This window comes from Nuphar pumila, chromosome 12, assembly GCF_984573655.1.
Source record: "Nuphar pumila chromosome 12, dmNupPumi1.hap1.1, whole genome shotgun sequence".
NCBI classification, from domain to species: Eukaryota; Viridiplantae; Streptophyta; class Magnoliopsida; order Nymphaeales; family Nymphaeaceae; genus Nuphar; species Nuphar pumila.
The window spans coordinates 48,161,064-48,174,052 of NC_143260.1; positions in this window are offsets into that span (position 1 = coordinate 48,161,064).

Genomic DNA, 12,989 nt, shown 5'->3' on the forward strand with positions numbered 1-12,989 from the left:
CGACAGGTCGAGCCCCATCCCATGGATTTTCCCGCAATTTTCAAAACGGAGGCAAGTATTTCAAAAACATTTTCCAAAAATCCGGTCAAGTTTGAAGCGCGAAAGTGTTTCCTCTTTCTCTCTTCCACAAGGAAGGGAAGACGGGGGGAAAATTTCGCGACGATAACAGATCCGTTTTCAAAATTCATCATATTTTCCTTAAATATTTTCTTCTTTTATCAGAATTTAACTTAAAATTAATTCAAAATATATACCAATGGCCATAGTCAGGGTATATTGAGAGTTAATTTCATTTTAAATTCTATAAAAGCACCAAATGTGTTTCATTCTTCACTTGAATTTAAATATAGATTATTCTATAATACATTCAATGACCATAGTCAAGGATGCATTATATCTTCAATCTTATTTTAATTCATTTAAAGAATGGAATAGCTTTTCAAAATCCAAATTCAAAAATTTAAATTCATTCATCATTTAGGATAGAATTGCATCATATTTTTAAATTTTCTTTTTCATAAAATCCAAGTAATTCTTTCCTTCATTTCTGAGATCAAATCCTGTTTATAAATTCAAATTCAATTCTATTTCTCAAAAGGATTCAAGAATTCAATTTCAAAGTCCCATTTGACTTTGAAACTTCAGAATCATCTTGTATTTCAAATTCCAAATTCTATCTTAAATTTAAAAATCCAATTTAACTTTGAAATTCATTTGTATATTCAAGATTCAATTTCTAAAATTCATTTTCCAAGTTTAAATTAAACTTGGAAGTTCTTGATTCATCTCCTGAATTTAACTCCAAATCCATTTTAGGATCCAGGATTCAACACTCATATTGGATCTCAGACTTCAGATCCAATTTCCTTATAGGATCCAGACTCCAATTTCACTTTGGGTCTTAGACTTCAGATCCAATCCCGTTTTTAGGATCCAGAATTCGACTCCACATTGGATCTCAGAATACAGATCCAAATCCATGTTAGGATCCAGAATCCAACTTCACCTTAGATCCCAAATTACAAATCCAAAATCCATCCTAAGATCCAAAATCCAACTCTACTTTGGATCTTAAACTTAAGATCCAAATCCATCTTAGGATCCAAAGTCCAACTCTACATTGGATCTCAGGCTTCAGATCCAAATCCATCTTAAGATCCAGAACCCAAATTTACATCGGATCTCAGAATTCAAATTTTAAATCCATTCTAAGATCCAATTCCATTCCTAAATTCTAGATTTCAAATCCAATTCCATTTTCAGATCTCGTCTGAATCCATTTCTACTTTCTATATCATTTGAATCTCTCAAGCCTGTCCTGATTTCAAATCTCAAGATTACATTTTCAAATTTCATCTTCTTCTCCTAAATCCATGATTAAATTCAAAGTCCATTTCTGACTTTGAAACTTTATCTCCTTTCATTTTAAAAAAAAAGCTTCTAGTCATTCCTTCTCATTTATTTTCCCAACTCTGATTTATTTCAAAGACTTAGAACTTCTCTGATCTATCTCAAGTTCTAAGTTAGATTCAATCATTTCTTCACTCCTTTACCAAGTTCATCTCAGAATACTTGGAAATTTTCAAAATGTCTTTCAAAAAGAGCATACATCCTTGCATTGCACAAGCATGATTCTTTGTGCATTTAAAGTTAGAATAAATTCTTAGATTATATTTAGGCAAAGCAAAAGGCATAGATTCGATCCTTGGTTCGATTACCCCTGGTAAAGGCGCCAGGAACGGTCGAACCTCGTACCGACGAGCGAATCCCGTCTCTCCATTTTTCCCGCAAATTTTCAAAACGGAGGCGAGTTATTTTCTAAATATTTTTCAAATAAAGGTCAAGTGAAAACCCGCAAAATAGTTCCTCTTCTCTCTCTTTCTTTCTTTTTCTCGTCTCTCTTTCTTTTCTTTCTTTTATCCTTCTCCCTTCAAAAAGGAGGAGAATAGAGGTTAGAAAAGGAAAAGAGAAGGAAGAGAGAGAAACCATAAAGAGAGGAAAAAATTTGCGATGATCACAGTTAGACTTGCTCGATGAGAGAAGGCTGAAAGCAGCAGAACACGCTCAATCCTATCGCCAGAGAGTAGCCAGACAATATGCGAAGTCTATCATCGAAAGAAGATTCAAAGTCAATGATTTAGTACTTCGATCCACAGCTTATCTCAAGCATCGTCCAGGCGGCAAATGGTCGCCAAATTGGGAAGGCCCCTATGTCGTCAAAGAAGCATTACCCCGCAACTCATATTGGCTCATTAACGCCGATGGGGTAGAATTGCCAGATCCCATTAATGCTCGACACTTGAAAAAGTTCTATACTTGAAAAATTTAGTCTCCTCTTGTAATCTTCCCGTTTCCTCAAATAATGATTCAACTTTCTTTCCCAGTTACACTGGGGCATTTTTAAAATTTTGTTCTGTTTGCAGGCAGGATAAACAAATTCCTCATTTCACGCACTTATGCATTCATACGCATCAATTCGCATTCATTTGCATTCAACTGCATTAACAACAGTCTGATCAGTATTGGGATTTCAATAAAGAGTCCCATCACAATTCCTAAATGATTCAAAATTGAAAGGTAATCACCAATACTGAACCAAAACCCTGTGCTCGAACTGGTATTATTTCAAAATCCAGTATTCAAACTGGTACATTTTCAAAATCCCAACTTTTCGGAAAACCGAGTTCCGATTCGGGTTTTTATTCAAATCATTTTCTTCTGTTGATCCGGGTTCTGACTCGAGATCTCTTCATTCGAGCTCAGATTCGAGTTCTTTATTTTCATTTGTTGATCCGGGTTCCGACTCGAGATCTCTTTATTCATTCGAGCTCAGATTCGAGCTCTTTATTTTCATTTGTTGATCCGGGTTCCGACTCGAGATCTCTTTATCCATTCTAGCTCAGATTCGAGCTCTCCATTTTTCTCTGTTGATCCGGGTTCCGACTCGAGATCTCTTTATCTTATCCAAGCTCTAATTCAAGCACTTCATTTTCCCTTGTTGGTCCGAGTTCCGACTCGTGATCTCATTATCTTATTTAAGCTCTGATTTGAGCTCTTCATTTTCTTTTGTTGGTCCGAGTTCCGACTCGTGTTCTCATTATCTTAATTGAGCTCTGATTCGAGCCTCTCATTTTCTTCTGTTGATCCGGGTTCTGACTCGTGATCTCATTACCTTACGCGAGCCTTGACTCGAGCTCTTCATTTTCTTTTGTTGATCCAGGTTCCGACCCGTGATCTCATTACATCATTTGAGCTCTGGTTCGAGCCCTTCATTTTCTTTTGTTGTTCCGGGTTCTGACTCGTGATCTCTATATTTTATTCGAGCTCTGACTCGAACTCATCATTCTCCTTTGATTGATCCAAGTCATTTCAATCATCAAGGTCTGTCAAGTGCTCGGATTTGACATTTTGCCCTCCAGATTCCAATTTAAATCTTCAAATCAGGCAATTCTCCAATTTCGACCTTTGGGTCACCCAATTTCCAATTCTCGATTTCGATTACCAAATTTCGACCTTCAGGTCACTCAATTTCCAAATTTCGACCTTTAGGTCACTCAATTCTCAATTTCGACCTTTGGGTCACACAATTTCGACCTTTTGGTCTATCAATTTCCAATTTCGACCGTTAGGTCATTCAATTATCCAATTTCGACCTCCGGGTCATCCAATTTCCAAACAAGCAATTTTCCAATGTCCAATTTCGACCTTTGCGTCAATCAATCTCAATATCCAATTTCAATCATTTTCTCTTGTGAGAGACCCTTTTTAGGGAGAGTTCGAGGGAGCTCGTTCTTTTCGCATGCTATCCAATTCGTTCACTTAGCCCCTTTTCAGGGAGAGTTTGAAGGGACTCGCGTCTTTGTGAACCGTTTGCAAAACAATTTCCAATTTCATGCGAGGAACCCTTTTTAAGGGAGAGGCTCGACGGAGACTCGCTTTTCTTGTGACCCCCCAATTTCATACTAGGCCATTTTTCGTCATGAAGGACCCTCCTTGCAGGGAGAGTGTGATGGACTCGTTCTTTCATGACCAATTCACCGACCTCACCATTACCGGCCCCCTTTCTATAAGAGAAGCCTAATATTAGGGAGCTTTGACGAAAGCTCAATCTCTCTTTGAAAGTCCGTTTTGCAAACACCTCCTCTTCAGGGAAGAGAGGAGTATTTCCCATTTCCCATTCAGGTAAGGGCTAAGCCTGAGTCTCTCTTTTGGGGGAAAAAGAGAGGAGAATTTTCGTCATGGATGTATTGAGCAGGATTTCAAATACTCATTTTCACCAAAGATTTCAAGAAAATTTTGTCAATTTGTCAAATCAATTATTTGTTGATTTCAGAATTTTCATTGCAAAAATCTCTATTTACCTTCAGCATTACTTCCAAAAGAATAAAGCTTTTGCGAGAAGAGATTCAAAATTCAAATTCTTTCTATTGGCCAACCAAAAGGATGAAGGATAAGTCCTCGATATGGCCAGAAAAGAAGATTCAATGTTATTGAAAAGCCGTAGATGATCGATATTGACCGCAGTTATGGCATATCTTTAAAGGCTATTCTTGTAAAGACGAGGCAGTGAAAATATCCTGAGCGCTAGAAAAAGAGAGCATTCAGCAAAACCCTGTCTCCTCAAAAATAACCTAAGTTGTAGTTAAATATCCGCAAAAGGGATTTCTCACCTGTCGTCAAGATGAAGGCGAATTAGGCGAGTAGACCCCCGGGGCCAAAGAAGATTTGAAACATCTCCAAGATGACGAAATTTGTGACGGATCCTTCCAAGGAAAGTCCAAAGCACTGTCAAGATGAAGGCAGATGCGATGAACCTCTCGACAACCCCCAAAAGATATTTAATTTCAGCTATCATCCAAAGATCTCTAGCCCATGAGTCAATATGGCCCAAGAAGGATCGAAACATCTCCAAGATGAAGGAGCTTGTGACGTACCCTCCCAAAAGAGAGAAAGAGAGGAAAAAGAAAGAGAGAAAAAGTAAGAACATCTCCAAAATGAAGGAGAATGTAGCAAAAAAAACCCAAGAGAGCCAAAAGAGTGCAGAAAAATTATCATGAGAGAAGCTCCCAGGATATCAAACTGCCAGATCTATCAAGAATCTTCTTTAAATTTGTGAAATTCTATTATCAATACTCTTACATCAATTGCTTTCATAATATCAAATTCTCTTTCTTGTTCATATCAAGGAAATTGATAGCTTCCTTGAAGAAGGTCAACTGCAAGCAATTTGGGTTTCCAATTCCGATTCTACGAAGTGAATCTTATTTGGAGGTAATGCTTCAGGTTGAAAAGGAAGAATATCTTTGCAACAATATGCAACATTTTCAAAAATTTTGAATCAACAACAGAATTCTCAATATTTTGACAATATTTTCTAGCTATCCTGACGTGAAGTGAGAGCTTGATGTCCGCTTTCGATGCGTCCTGACACCAATTTTAAATCCCTCCTAAGGACTTGATTCCTTCTCTTCTTTGAGAACATGAACTCTCAGATTTGCACACTTCCCTGTGTCCCCACTATCCAACCATAGACAGTCCCATTTCGGTTCGAGGTTGAACCACCAATCATTTTCTCGCAAGAGGCAATTTCAAAAGCTGATTTTAGTCTCAGCAATGAGGCGGCCAAAATCAATCCCTTTTCAAGCTTTAGGGACCCCATTTTCCTTCCTTTTGCAAAAACCCTATCGGATTTATTGTGCAAAATCCGAAGGTTCCATCATGGTCTCTTCCTTCGAGGATTCCATCCATTTTCTGCCCGATCAGGATAAGGGTATAAACCTGAGCCTCATTCAAAGAGGTACTCCATTTTCCACCCGATCAGGATAAGGGTACAAACCTGAGCCTCATTCAAAGAGGTATTCCATTTTTTCGCCCGATCAGGTCAAGGGTACAAACCTGACTCTCATTTCTATGAGATATTTCAATCCCCAATCAGGTCAAGGGTCAAACCTGAGCTTCGTTCCATACGAGGTATTTTTGTCCCATCCAGGTTAAGGGCATAAACCTGAATTTCACTCTCACAGAGTGAGTCTTTCCTCTTCATTCTTCGTTCCACATCTACCACCTTCCTCGGGCTAATTTCTCCACACCCAGTCAGATCCTTCTAACTGGGGCATTTTTTTTATATATATATAGCCCAAATTTGGTGTGTTTTCTTTGCCACTAAGCTCGGCCACGAGCCGGCTTAGTAGCAAAGAGGGGCATTTGTAAACACCCCAAATTTTCACTCACCTTCTTGACATTGCCTTTAATCGGCACATTTCAGTTCTCCAGAAGCAATGAAGGGCAAAATAGACATTTTTAAAGATTGAACCTGGCAGAAAGTCCTAAATTTCACTCTTGAGCCTCAAAATTTCTATATTTAGGTTCAGAGACATCTTCAAATTGCAAAATTTTAAAATCCTTTTCTGGGCAAAAAGATAGAATTTCCAAGTCCTGGCTCAGAGTAGCATTTCTTGAAACGGGTCTCTGCATAGCATTGCATGAACACTTTGCATCATTTCACTGCACAGCATGTCATTTTGAGATCCAGAACTCCTGATTTTCAAAATTGTCAATCCAGATTTGATTTAAACTTTTTCAAATCGATCTTTAAAACCCTGGGGTTTCAAAAATATCAATCTTTCCCATTTTACCCCCAGGACCCCGAATTATGAAAAGTTTTCTCAAGAAAACAATCTGGATGGTTTTAATATTTCGAAATTTTGCCAGTTGAAGAGAGGGGGGGATACAATTCAAAATTCATAAAATCTTATTTCAAACTTTCACAAAAGAGCTCCGAATTTCTCTACTTCTTTCAAAATTTTGCCTTGGAGAACCATTTTCTTCCAAGTTTTGAAATCAAGCCAAATTTTGCTTCATGTTTTCCAAAAACCAACCTACTATTATGAAAATTCCAAAATATATCTCACTGGGCTCGGATTTCAAATAAATGATGTGGGACCCGCCTCGAGGTGGGGTCACACTCAAATTCTCAAAAATTTCTCTTATTTTCAAAACAGTGCCCACCCAGAAGTGGCACCGATTTATAAAATTCTTTTATTTTGATTTAAATTTTAATAAAATATTTAGTGGGCCCACGTAGGTGGCACCCCACTAAAGACTCTTTGCCAAAAGAAAGAATTTTTTTTTTAGGAGGCATCACCAAAACAAAATCCATTTTTTTATTTTTACTCATTTTCTTTTATTTTATTTTTCTACTTTATCTTTATTACTTTTTAGCCCCAAGATAGAGCCACCGTGAAACCCTACCCAAGACCCCAATTTTACTTAAGTTTCAAAAATCTGCTGGAGAAAAGGAGCCGCCCCTCCCAAATGGCGACAATTTTTGAAATGTTTCAAAAATCAGTTTTTAAAACTTATCACGAAGGAAACTGAGCTTTGGGCTGAAAAGGCGGACAATTCTTTTAAAAGTGAGGCTTAGGCCACCCGAAAGAGGGGTCTTGGATTTTCCCCAAACTCTTCAGCGCCTCCAACCTGCGATTCTGGCTCTCCTCCTCCACTTAGCATCCACTTTCCTCTATTCCCACCAGAGAAAAGGAGACTTCGTTCTTCCTCCTGCGCCCGGTTGAACCTTCAAGAGGCCTCCGATGTGAAGATACCCCTCATCTCCTTCCTTCTAGTAGGAGCATCACCGACAGTTCTATCTCCCCTCTATCGGTTGGTGCCCATTTTGAACCTGCTTTCATTATCTCCAACAGCAGAAGGACCCACGAGTCCAGCTTTTCTTACCTCTCTTCCTTCCCAAGCCTCATCCTGCAACGGATCGATCAAAGACAGTCAGGAAGAACGTGATCCTCCTCTTCCCTGTAGATTTGATCCATCATTGAAAGGGGTATTTCCAACAGTCAACTAACGGTAAGTTATTCCTCTCCTTTCCTTCGTTGTTTTCCTTTTCTTACTTCCTTCCCTGTCTTCCCCATCTTCCCTTCTCTGGTTCTTGTCGATTTCGGTGAAAGCTCCCTCTGTAATATCAAACTGCTGGTATAGCAGCTCTGATTTACAGAAGCTATAGCATAAGAGTGATCACACTCTAACACTTGATAGTCTGTCTGCGTTTAGCTGTGGTTTTGACATACACTTGTTTACCTGGTTCGTTATCTGGCTGTGCTCTCTGATCGGAGAAACAGAGGTCGACTCATACCTCTTTCCTCTGCTGATTATTACCAACGGTATCACTTTCCATTGGTAGTCGGCCCAAGCTTATAATAATTTATGTGAAGGGAATATTTGGCTGGGGTGATTTACTGGTAGAATCATCTAAGTTCAGTTTTTTTTTTTTGTGTGTGTTACACCTTAGTTAGTCATTTTTTTTGTTTTTTTTCATCACATGCTACTTCAGTTTTTTTTTTTTTCTTTTCTCATAGGATCATATCAACTGTCATGCTATCCCATGTAAGAATAGCTCAGGTTACATCCAAAGCTTAGCAATTTTGTAATGGCGCTGCATCATTCTTGGGCAATGTTCACAGCCTTTGTTGTGGCATCCGATCCCTTTTTGCTCGGTAGAAAATTCTGTCATCAGGATATTAGCACCCAGTAAATATATTGAAGACATATTGTATTAACAAGTGCTTGTTATACCTGATGTCGATTAGATAAGGACAGATATTCATTGCTGTCTTTGAATGATTCAGACCTGATAGACTCTATCCCCCACAAGGTTTCAATTTTCAAATTCTTGTAATGTTTAAATTGATTGGCATGGGCCCTCTGGTTCGTTGCCTGCATGCTCATTCATATTCCCAATATCATTAACCCTGTCAAGGTGATGTTAGAAATGTACCTGACCTGTATGATTCCTCTCTATGCTTCCTCAGCCTCAAATCTGTGGTTTGATGGTACTGTTCAACAGCCTCCCTGCCGATATTCAAAACCTGTAAGCCATTAACCATGTTCTCAATAGCCATTGTATATGACACTGGTGACTGAAGTACACCAGATGGGGGTTTCCTACTCTTTTCAGTGCTTTGGGGCTATGTGGAGAAGCCGAAAAGGGGAGTTTCAGAAGCTCAGCTCAACTCTTAAATTTTTTTTTTCTCTTCTTGTGTTGTCTATGCTGTAGTGTTGAACTTCTCTATACTTTATTGGAAAAGATCGTAGCTGCTATCATTCACATTATTGGTGCTTAGCAAAAGGGGATGTTGAGGGGTTTATCAGCTGTCATTTTCCTATTATTGTCCTGAATGTCATGGGTTGTGCCTTTTGCTTGTTACTATATTCACCGCATGGATGAAATTTGTTGTATCATGATATAATTATTCATAAGTGAAGTGACTGCTGCTCTAATCCCCCAGTATCACTTGAACTGATGGCATTTAGGTAGCACATATGAAAAATCATTGAAGTTTATCCTTAGTATATTCACATGATTACATTCTAGTCTATCATTAGGCAAGACATCTATATGTTATATATACAGGTGTGATCACTTCTCCTGTTCTCAATTATCAGGATATATAGGTGCATTTTCTGTGCATTGTTTCTCATGTGGATATCATTTTAGGCATTTATGTAGATGTAATTTCCATGTTTAGTTCAATGAAGATATTTTCATATATAGATTTCCTTTAGTGCAATTTTAGTTATTTAGGCCCACACATGTATAACCTCCCTTTAGTTTTAGCATGACTTCTGGATACTTTCCTTTCCACTCATGATTATAAACTTTTCTTTAGCTTTCCACTATAATGTATGTCAAATCACCTGTGTCTTGTCATCTACATCGGACTTTCAATCTTCGTTCTGTATATTGCATTTCTTGTTTTAAGTCTCATTTGCAGGAAAATCTGGAGGATGCTGACTATTTTAATTTTATGCTTCTTTTAGTCATTTTACTTTATGTCAGAGATGTAATAATTCAATTTGGAATAATATTTACTCTTACTGCTTAGATTAGGATGCATATCATATAGTTTAAATTCATGCAATATCTTATTATGTGATTCATGCATTTTATTTCAAAAGCACTATAGATGATCACGAATGGCACGTGCACCAACTCTTAGGGAGTTGATGAACTCGGTGGAATCCATACTTACGGCCCTAGTCGGAATATGGATGAGACCCAGATCCATCATCTTTCTACCAGTCACATTAAGCCTACACTCTTAGGCTATCTTGAAAATGCACATCATATTTCTAAATTTTTCAAAATCTTGTGTATTAAATCAATTAAACTCTGAACATATTCATGGCCACAGTCAGGATATGTGAAGGATTTATTTTGACTTAATGCGCATTTTCCAACAAATTTCTTAGAAAACCTTTCAAAGTGCATTCTTTCATTCATATCATTTGCATCATGAAATCATTGGTTTTCTTATGATTTTCTTAAGAAAATTTCATTCTCAAGAAATCGAGTTCTCAAGAAACTCTAAGAATCTTTCAAAATCGGGTTTCTCAAGTCAAGTTTTTCCACAGTTTTCCATGGGAAAAGGTCATTTTCCCAAGATTTTCAAGAGAAGTCTCTCACCTTTCTCAAAGTCAAAATCGATTTCCAAGTATTTCAAGGTTAAGATTCCCAGGTTTTCAACTTCCCCAGTTTCAATTTTCCTTTTCCAAAGAGTTTTCCTATAAATTTTCCATCATTTTCCAAAGAAAACTCTCAAAGTCCAAGTCTTCCTAAGAAGTGTTTCCCTTTTCAAAGGTTCACCCTTTTCTCAAGAATCACCTCTATTTTCCCAGGATTTTCAACTATTCATGATTTTCCTACATCTTTATGAACTTTCCCGTGATTTCAAAAACCCTTTTCTTCTTAATTTCCTGAGAAATTGACTTTCATCTTTTTCCTGAGAGATTCTTTTCAACTTCAAATATTTTCTAAACATACATCATGTTTTCCCAAGTTGCATTTTCCAAAATCTCATAGCACATGCCTGAATTCTCCGTGCATTTAGGATAGAACATAATTTCGATGATTTAGCTAAGTCAAGCACAATTTTGGTCCTTGGTTCGATTACCCCTATTAAAGGCGGCAGGAACGGTCGAACCTCATACCGACAGGTCGAGCCCCATCCCATGGATTTTCCCGCAATTTTCAAAACGGAGGCGAGTATTTCAAAACAATTTCCAAAGTCCGGTCAAGTTTGAAGCGCGAAAGCATTTCCCTCTCTCTCTTCCGCAAGGAAGGGAAGGCGGGGAAAAATTTCGCGACGATAACAACGTGCCATTCGTGTTTCACCATTGTGAGAATTTGAGAAATAAAGGAAAAGAATGCATGAAAATGAGCAATTCATGATGTTTACAAATGCTCATTCATTCTACCTAAAGCAGGAAACGTAAATTCTTATTTAGATCTAGCTATTACAACTCATAAAATCAAATTTACAATTTCAAATAATAGCCTTTTCCATATGTTTCCTACAAAACAACCAGGTTAGTAATGAAAAGAGAAGGAAAATCACATATGTATGGAAATCAAATAGTGAAAAGATATGATGAAATGGATGGAAAGATGGCACATATATGTAAATACATACGTACACATATATATACATATGGGTGTATGTATAGGTAGATGTATATATATCAATAGCTTATGAGAAGTACAACATAATAGATGTATTTATCCATCAATTTCTATATATGAATTCCAGAGGTAATCCTTATCATGAACATTAATATGTTAAGATACGCAGGTGGGAAAGCAGCCCACTGGTGCTGTAGTGTTGCAGCTGGGCTAAAAGCAAGTGATTGCCATGGATGGTAGGTGGAAGAGGTGCTGAGTTGATATAACATCCACCTTTATACTGTGGCAAAACACAGTGGTATATGAAGGATGGGTGCTATGAGCTACAGCCAGTAGGTGCTGTTGTGTTTCAGCAAGTAGGTGTTGTGTGAAGTGGTGTGTGCACTGGAATAGGACAGTCACCAGAAGGAGATTATAAGCAGTCATGGATACAGCCCAGGACCAACTCTGCCTATGGAGACACCCATCGATAACCAAATTGGGGAACTAAAAGGCCACATTGCTAGAGTTTTCTGCCTATTACAAATCCCAGATGGAACAACCATCACCTCAGCAGGTGCAGATGAGACATTGCGTGCTCATTTATCGTTGTGGAATATAGTTTTGGATATTCAAATCTGTAGATAAAAATAAAACAGGGTGTCACAGAAGCAGAGGTTCAAAAATTTTGAAAATTTAAAGAACTAAGAGGGAGCATGCAGAAGAATCAAGAGACAGTCAACTATTTCGAAGGAAAATAAATGCAAAAAAAAAATAAAACACCCTTATCAGTTTCACTCCAATTTCTCAAAAGTTGCAGTAGGAACAACACTTCAAAATAAAATTGCAGGGAATATCAATCTTGCTAAAGCACCTGTGCTTCTGTTTAACCACTTCTTTAATATCAAAAGATCAAGTCTCACACCAACTTCAGTATGATTCGTACTGTATAAAACAGAAAGTGTTTTGTTGTCTGGAACTAGAATGCTAAAACATACTTCCATCGGTTTGAGATAATTCTAGTGACATCCAACAAGGCAACCAGTTATGATATTCACAATTGGCAGCCTTACTCCACAATTAGAAGCAAAGACCTCTGTAGTATCGACATCTGGAGTCGGACAACTTGAGGTATTGTCCCTACTGCAGTTTCATCCACATTTTTTTTTATGTGCTGTAAGGCCATGCAACACAGGCCATCACTGTCATTCAATCTTGGCAACTTGTTGGATGTCTGGTTGGCATTGAATATCTCAACAATTAGCAGAATTTCCTTACCATAAATATGCAGGGAATCAATAGATGAAATCACAACATACGAAACTCTCATTATTAACTACTAATCAACACTTGACACTGTAAACAGGAGGTCACCTTCCTCCAATGTGATCAACACTTAGTAGCAAATCAATGTGGGGATTGTGGCATCAGAATCTATATACAAGAATGATGGAGTGTTTCAAGCATATCAATGGACATAAGTCAGATCAATAGGTGATTAGTGACAAAAAAAAAATAAATAAATACAGTACTCGACCAA